A 9630-nucleotide genomic window follows, 5' to 3' on the forward strand; every position below is an offset into this window, starting at 1 on the left:
TTTCCTCCTCATATCCATCGCGTGTAGACTTGAGTTCCTCTTCAAGCTCGGTGATCCTTGTCATCGCCTTCTTCAAATCTATCATGCTTGCGCACATCTAGTTCTCCTGGCGTCGAATGTGCTGGTTTAGCTCCTGGATGAATGCTGCAATGGACCTGTCCCTCCTAGTGCTGACTATCTCCCATTTCTCATCTCGGCGCCCACATAACTGGTAGATAGTATCCTTGAGATCCTTGTGGTAAACTTCGCCAATGCGCCCCATGGCGATGTGAGCTGCCATGCTCTTTCCTAGACTCCAGGTTGGGGCATCAAAGGAAGACTCTATAGGTTCAGTGACTGGCATGAATGTCCTTCCTGGAACTTGAACTCGAATCATCCAGCGCTCCTCTTCTGGTAAAGTAGCGGTGTAGGTCCCGGTGAAGCTTGGTATTCCAATGTTCAGGTATCTAGTGACTTCCTTCAAGTGTTGTCCAAAGGGGGTGTCTTCATCTGGTTGTGCAAACTTGTTCCTCGAGTCCGCCATCCTAAAGACTAGAAAATGGAGAGGAGTCAGAAATGAGTAGAGAAGAGTGACCTATGGCTTTTCTTAGTGGTCGTGTCCTACATTCAGCGTGTGCTCTGATAACATCTTGTAGCGACCCGACCTCAGACAGTCAAGTCTCTGTGCTTCAGTGTCATCCCTGGATCGGTAATGCTGACACACACAGTACTCGAAGGATTTATAACAGAGTAGCAATCACACACTTATTACATCGAATGTCTCACAAGAGAACTTATTACAATAAATATGGCTTAAGGCCATCTAAAACGATAACAACGGAAGGCTTGGAAGATAAAGTGAGTCCATCAACTCCAACGACATAGCTGAGTGCATGACAAACGACCTATCGCCCATACTCCTCGTCTGAAAAGTCTGCAACATAACACGTTGCAGCCTGAAAACGGGTCAGCACATGGAATATGCTGGCAATATAACACAGTAGAGCAATGAACAGATAAATGCTATCACTACATGCATATATGGCTGGTGGAGGCTCTAAGGTTATATTGTTTTTGCGAAAAGCCAATTTTCCCTACAACAAAGGAATAATTTTTTTTAACTATCATGGTGGTTGAAACATCATTGAGAAGGTTCCTCCAACTCAATCCCAATTAAGGTAATCATTAACAACCCAACAAATTAATTTAGAGTGATGAGATCAAATCAATAATTCAAGTACCAGATACTCAAGATGTCCATAACCGGGGACACGGCTAACCATGATTAGTTTGTACACTCTACAGAGGTTTGCACACTTTTCCCCACAAGACTCGATCTCCTCCATTGGATTTCTCGCACTACATGGTGTTTGAGAAACGGATGACTGAGACACAGTCTTTCAGAAGCATTAACTCTTTACTCTGGGTGGACAGTTACACCTAATTTCCCTCTACATCTACTAGCCCACCACTGAAAGAGGTCACACAACATACTCAACTATGCCAGAGCCCATAATGGCTTGTGGCTGCACACGGAAGTTTCTAGCATGAAAAATCTTATGATCCCTTTGAGCCTGGGTGGCGGACCGTAGGATGATCACACGGTATATCCCCGGGATCTCCTAGGACAACACTGGATTCCCCAGGTGCCCAAAACAAACAATCCACCCAGATGTATATTAAAGTTGCCACCTTAAGTTGAACTATTAATTAACAATATCACATCTGTCATGGATAAACTCAAACCCAATCCACGTCTACGAGCATAGCATGGCAATATAAGCATAACGTAGAAGTAACTCCCGGGATTTGATAATAAAACAGGGCAATAGGTTCTACCTCATGAACTACTTCCCAAACCCACATGTTAAACACATCCTAATCATGCAATGTTTGAGGGTTGTAACTAATGCATAAAAACTGGGTATGAAAAGAGTATGATCAATGTGTTACTTGCCTTGCTGACGATCCGCAAAACCTAGTGACTCGTAGTAGCATGCTTCGCACTCCGGGAATTCTATCGCAAACAAACAATAGCATACATAAGCAATCAAGCAAAGATGCACGGGTAAAACTCAAACAAGGAGATCTAACCTGAAAGTTCAACTGAAGAACTCCGGTTTGCAAAAATAATCAAATCAAACGGAGCAACGAAACTCAAACTGCGAAAGAAACAAGATCCGATTACTAATCTGGACTAAAGTCAAATCTTACAGTACCAAAATCTTGTTCAAGTTTGTTAAATAGAAAGAGGGCTTCGAGACGAAGATCCAGGCGCTTGAATCGCTTGATTCCGATAAACGAGCGAAAAGATAAACTAAAACGAAAATCAGGGCAGAAATCACAATCGAAAATAATCGCGGAAAAACACTGGAAAAAGAAAAACTGACGAACAGGCTAACAAACGAACGTTCGCTGCCTGCGGCTAACGGGTGAACGGCGTTCGTTAAAATGAACGTACGGACGAACGCCCGCTAAATAAATAAACCGACGAAAAAAAGATAAAACCGATCTAAAATAAAATAACCGAGGGTTTCTAAAAAAAACCATACGGTTTTCTAACGAAAACCGGCGGCTACCTCGGGACGCGTGATAGCGGCGGCGGCGGGCAACTCCGGCGAGGCGGTGTCCGGCGGCGGCGGGCGGCGGGGTCGGCGTCGCGACGGCGGCGCGGGGTCGCGGCGCGGCGGTGGCGCGGCACGGGTTAGGGTTAGGGTTTCAGCGGCGGGGCTGGTGCTGGGCTGCGGGGTCGGGGGCGCGGCTTATAAGGTCCGGGGCGGCGGGAGTCCGGGTCACCCACGACCCGTAAGTCGGATCGAACTTTTTTTTAATATTCTAACGCGCAAAAAAACGAAGAAAAGAAATACTAAACGGACTCCAAAAATCCCGAAATAAATTTTCCCCGTCGTCTAAAAATGCCGGACAAGGTGAACATTTATTTGGGCCTCCAATGCAATTTTGAAAAACGCGTATTTTTCCTAATTCAAAAAAATAACAATAAAAATCCAAATAAAAAATATTTATTTGATTTTAATATTTCCTCCAATATTTCATCTATTTTGGAGAAGTCATATTATCTCCTCTCATATATTTTAAATTCGAAATATTTTCGGGGAGAAAAATCATTAAAACCAAAATGATCCTTGTTTCAATATTTGATAAAATTCAAATATGAAAATCGTGAAATCCCCAACTCTCTCCGCGGGTCCTTGAGTTGCTTAGAATTTCGAGGATCGCAAACGAAAATGCAACAAAATATGATATGCATGAATGACCTATGTATAACATTCCAAATTGAAAATTTGGGATGTTACAGCTCTGGTCCCATTCATTCATTGTGTCAATGTTGCTTTCGTATTACCTTACCTGGATGATGATAGATGTGCCATATTGTGTTAATTTTGTGTAGGCTGGTGTGGTCTGGTTGCCCGAACGTTCGTTGTGTCAATGTTGCTTTCCTATTATCTGACCTGGCCAATGATAGCAATGCTAGTGTGTTAATTTGGTGCAGGCTGCTGAAGATAAGAAGACAAACTCTGAAAACAGCAAGGCAACCCCATTGTTTCTTTCCAATAAATCAAGGTCAGGTAATATGGCAATAACTCTTGATTAATCTGTTCGGTTCCCCTACTAATTTATGTTATGATGCAGTGGTCGACACACTCTCCACTATCAATAATACAAGCCTGCCAAAATCGCCATCTGAATCTGTTCAGTTTCCTTTGTCTCGAATGCAACGGAAAAATGTATGTTTGTGAACCAATTAATGGCTGAAGCAATGATGGAAATGGTGGAGGAATCAGAGGTGCACATTCGTGCGCAACAACAACTGATCAATGTTTTCGGAGACAGTGTAGCAAAGCATCAAGAACTTGCCCACATGCTTATGGGCATCATCCGCGCTGAGGTTGCAGATTGTGACATTGTCGATCGTTAGGTTCTGTTCATTTATTTGCATTGGCATCAATCTTTGATTGCCCAGTGGGTGTAATTTCCTATAATATATGCTGGATGTGCAACGTTTTTCCCTGTATGCCATACCTTTGCTTGATCGGTTTTGGTCCTGCGCATAATTGCTCGTCGTAATGGGCTCAAATTATCTAATTGGGCCTAAATACATGTACGAACTTTAGTGGGCCCATTAAGTTAATGGGCCGTTACCAGGCCGAAAGTTAATGGTCAGCCTCTTACCTCCCGGGTCGTTAACAAGCCGACATCGAAGCGGGCAACAGGCGGCCCCATTTGATTTCACGGGCCATTAACAGGCCGATACTTGGTCGGGCTACATATGGCCCAACTATACTATGGGCCTTTAGCAGGCCGAAAGTGACAGCAGGCTCGTACTGGACCATGAAGAGCATGGGCCGCGAAGAGGCCGAAAGTTAGGTCGTACTGTAAATGGCCCAACTGTGTTGTGGGCTTTTAGCAGGCCGAAAGAGAAACCGGGCTGGTATTGGACCATGAAGAGCATGGGTCGTTAAAAGGCCAAAACTCAGGTTTGACTGCTAATGGCCCAACTCACTTATGGGCCGTCACCAGGCTGAAAGACACATCGGGCCGTAAATTGGCCCAATACTTAAATGGGTCGCTAAAAGGCCGAAAGATGTACATCTTAAAAATTGGCCCATCCCTTGAATGGGCCGTTAATAGGCCGAAACCACATCGAGCCGATATTGAGCCCAAATATATAGCAGGCTGTTAAAGGGCTCGAACTGATGATGGGCTAACTACTGCAGGATGCTGCTAACGCGACACTACAATCAGAGACCCTTCGAGAAACTGTGTGTGATGCCATAATCGCAAACGGTGGTGTATGAAAACCGTCAGAAATGTATAAAATGTTTGCGATGACGGATGCATCAAACACGGTTCAGGTTTTAGTTGTGTGTGCGATGAAGGGCATACGGTTCAGTTCAATTAACTGTTTGCGATGAGGAGGAACAAAAGAAACGAGCAACCAGATGAAGGCGTGTGCGATACACAGCATACAGTTCACTTGGATGAACTATTTGTGCTTAGGCAACACATAAGAAACGGGCAGCCAGATGAAGGTGTGTGCGATATACAGCATAGGGTTCACTCGGATGAACTGTTTGTGATTAGGCAAGAGAACAGAAATGGTTCAATATAACAAGATGTGTGTGATACGCGGCAAACAGGTCTGTAATCAAATGTGTGCTAAGACCGATAATAACGCAGATGATTGCTTCTAATAAGACGTATGTGATATGCTCTGTCTACACAACATCTATTGGCCATTGTGGGACGGGCGGTCATCCGGATACTCCATAAGGATGTGAAGAGGCATTCCTATCAGCAAGGACTAGCTGTTCCACCAGTAGCTCATGTAAGAAAACTATCAAGTTAAGTGTGCTCAGGCTGGAGCAGCCATCGAATGGGTGATTGGATGGGAAGTTGTGTCGATGTTAAATTAGCTGATGGGATGGGTCATTTCGGTCAAATGACCGAAATGCCCCATTCCCTCAGCTAATTTAACCTTGAGGTCCTTGTTTTTTATTTTTTAACACATGTTAATTAAAGAAGGTCTACCGCATTACTTTTTGACAATGTGCGATACATGGCATACAGTTGATCCATCCGACCTATTTGTGATGGAATAGGCCATGTGTGTTGTGGGCAAACGCTTGCTTGTATTCAGCCATTTCGGATTGATAAATTCATCACCGACGGGTTCCCTAGTGTGGTCCGTGTTCATCTGATCATCATCTACGACTTGTGCTAGCTCGATGCTAAGTTTCCATTAATTGATGGCGTTTTATGAACACGCCACTATTTCCCGCCATTTCCTCACCTATTTCCCGCCACCCTGCTATATTGCGCATAGGGGGCGCGCGATGCATGGAGGCGACAAGCGTAGCCTGTAGCACATCCACCTTTTCCAAGCATGCCAACCCACCAAAGCGCCGCCTCTGCCATCAACCTCGTCGACGAGGAAAACGAGCAGGCGTCATGGCCCGTTGAGGCCGAGGCGCTCCCCGGCAATGCTATGGACGACACCGTGATGCGCGTCATCGCCAGGGTTGAGCAGACCTTTGGCTCATGGCGCTTGAGTGCCGCGGATCAAGATAGGCATGTCAGCGCTGACAGGCTGCAGCTCGCCGCACAACATGATCGATGGCGCGCTGCAGAGCAAGCTAGGCACGTCCGCGCCGATAGGCTGCGGCTCACTGCACGGCGAGACCGTTGGAGCGCCGCAAAGCGAGAGGCGCGGTGCGCTGCACAGCAACAGCGGATCCATCGGCGCTTGCCTGCTATCGACACGGCGTCGCAGATGGGTACACATCCCGTCAGTACCCCCATTCCTCGCCAGGAGTGGGCAGAGGCCCTCAGCGACGTACTTGCACCAGAGGTCGGCCGCGCCGTACTTGCACCGGACGCCCGCCGCGCCGTTCGCGTGGTCGCCTTGTCCGCGGCCCGCTGGATGCCAACGCGCTGGTTCGTAGGCTCGACCGCCTCCTTGGCCCAGGTGTCCACCTGGGCGCAGTAGAGGAACATGGCCGTCGCATCCTCGAGCTGGTGATCTCCGATGAAATAGCCAACTTGGAGCTCGAGATCGCGCTCCAGATGTACCACAAGCGTGTCGACCGCTTGGACGAACGCCTGCACACGAGTTCAGGCAGAGCCAAGAGCTACCCTAGGCAAGGGCTGCTGGCCATGGTCTCATGGACGCGTTTTATTTTGGTAAGTCGTTTCGACGTGAATAGCTATGTATTCACAGCAATCATAGTATTGCTCTGTTTATTGCTTTGTTTCAATGTGTGTACTCTGTTTTTCATTCTTATATGTTCTGTTTCAATGTGTGTATATATGCTTTCCATTCTGTATATGTGGATGATAACAGCTAGATTCAAATGAGTATACAAAAACAGATAGAAAATGGAATTCATAATATATATATATTAATTGTTCATTAGATCATCATAGAATATATATATATATATATATATATATATATAATATCATCACATATACGTGATGATACTTAACTACAATGCATAAAATTGAAAACGAACAATACTAAAACTAATAATCCCTCCTAGGGCCAGTATTTCGGCAGCCCCTCGCCAGCAGCTCACTTGTGCGCGGCGCCTTCCCAGTGCGGAGGCAGTACTACGACTCCTCCGCCTTGCAGCGCTTGACGTACGGATCTGCCTATTGCTGGCGGACACGCGCGGCCGATCTTTCCATTTCGTTGGGCGCCCACTGGAGCTCCTCGTCGGTGACCTTCCTCATGAAGTACCCGTCTTCGTACACCTCCTCGGCACGACGACGCGCCCGCCCCCAAAGCTCCGCCGCCTCCTTTTTCCAGGCGGCATCACGGGCTTCACTGGCCGCCTGGTACCTGGCTTCCTCCTCTGCCATCTCATTCTTCAATGCCACTTGCGTGGTTTCTCAGCCGGCCGCAGCGACCTCCACACACAGAGATTGTACTGGCCCCAAAACCAATCCAAAGTTGGGGGGTCCGGCGCAACCTCATCAGGCGGCGCGTAGGGGTCCTCGTCGCTGCTAATCGAGTGAGCGTCCTCGGGGGGCGGTGACTCCTCGTCGGCACATGGGCAGACCGGCGGCGCCATGGCAGAGATTTGAGAGAGAGAGAGAGAGAGAGAGAGAGAGAGAGAGAGAGGGCGAGCGAGGGGAGCATGTAGATGAGAATGCAGGCGGGATGACGTGAGCAAGGCAGTATTTATTGGCGGCCGGAATCTAGATCGACGGGGACAGTACACACGCCGGTCGCCGGAATTTACGAGTACTATAGTTTGAATTACACACAATTCCCGCAGCAAATCCGTGTGTGAACATAATAGCTGACGGTTTCCAATACAGAACCATGTCTGATTAATGATCCCCGCCAATCACCTTCCAAACCTCGAGCCACGAGATAAAGTGCCAATCGTGTGGGGGCCAGTTGTCTTGCCAGATCTTTACATTTTCTTTTTTGAACACCAGATATTTACATCGTCTGATTATTTTTTCACTCGCACACAAGTACAAAAAAAATATGATTTTTCAAACCGTTTTGGTTAGGCGTTGCATGTAGATGTAGTTAAAATTAGAATTACGGTCATTAAATGGTTAGAAAATCACTTAAATGTCTTTCAAAGGTCAAATGACCCCTAAAAATTTCCAAATTTTCACATGACAGTTGTATTAGTTCACGTTAAACATAGGAAAAAATTTGAAGGTCGTAAGAGGAAGCTATCTCCCGTCCGTCAGCAAACATGCATTGTTCCCTCTCGGAACTACGAACCTTCTAGTGAGTTGCTCTGGTTTGTGAGGGGTGTGTGTCCAAACTTTCGTCAAACAAGCCAATTTTTTTACCACATCATCTTGGTGGCATGACATTAAATCAAGCAAGGTTTCATGTTTTTCTGATCATTTTTTAATTTTTGGGAATTAAAATGCCATGGCATGCACTACATGCATGTGCCCATGCCTTGACACCAATATGTTTGAAAATTCCTTCGAATTTACTGCCCATGGAATTGACTCGCACACAAGTACACAAAAATATGATTTTTCAAACCGTTTTGGTTAGGCATTGCATGTAGATGTAGTTCAAATTTGAATTACGGTCATTAAATGGTTACAAAATCACTTAAATGTCTTTAGAAGGTCAAATGACCCCTGAAATTTACCAAATTTTCACATGACAGTTGCACGTTAAACGTAGGAAAAATTTGAAGGCCATAAGAGGAAGCTATCTCCCATTCGTCATCAAACATGCATTGTTCCCTCTCGGAACCATGAACCTTCTAGCGAGTTGCTCCGGTTTGTGAGGGGCATGTGTCCAAACATTCGTCAAACATGCCAATTTCTTTACCACATCATCTTGGTGGCATGACATTACATCAACCAAGGTTTCATGTGTTTCTGATCATTTTTCTATTTTTTGGAATTAAAATGCCATGTCACTCCATGCATACGTATGCATGTGTCCATGTTGTGAGACCAATATGTTTGAAAATTCCTTCTAATTTACTGCACATGGAATTAACTCGCACGCACGTACACAGATATGATTTTTCAAACAGTTTTGGTTAGGCATTGCATGTAGATGTAGTTCAAATTTGAATTACAGTCATTAAATGGTTAGAAAATCACTTAAATGTCTTTGAAAGGTCAAATGACCCCTAGAATTTTCCAAAATTTCACATTACAGTTGTAGTAGTGCACGTTAGGCGTTGAAACAATTTCAAGGCCGTAAGAGGAAGCTATCTCCCGTTCGTCATCAAACATGCATTGTTCCCTCTTGGAACCACGAACCTTCTAGCGAGTTGCTCCGGTTTGTGAGGGGTGTGTGTCCAAACTTTCATCAAACATGCCAATTTCTTTACCACATCATCTTGGTGGCATGAAATTAAATCAAGCAAGGTTTCATGTTTTTCTGATCATTTTTTAATTTTTTGGAATTAAAATGCCATGGCATGCACTCCATGCATGTGCCCATGCCTTGACACCAATATGTTTGAAAATTCCTTCCATTTTACTGCACATGGAATTAAATCACACACAAGTACACAAAAATATGATTTTTCAAAACGTTATGGTTAGGCGTTGCATGTATATGTAGTTCAAATTTGAATTACGGTCATTAAATGGTTAGAAAATCACTTAAATGTCTTTAAAAGG

The sequence above is a fragment of the Aegilops tauschii genome, chromosome 5 (assembly GCF_002575655.3).
Source record: "Aegilops tauschii subsp. strangulata cultivar AL8/78 chromosome 5, Aet v6.0, whole genome shotgun sequence".
Taxonomy (NCBI): domain Eukaryota; kingdom Viridiplantae; phylum Streptophyta; class Magnoliopsida; order Poales; family Poaceae; genus Aegilops; species Aegilops tauschii.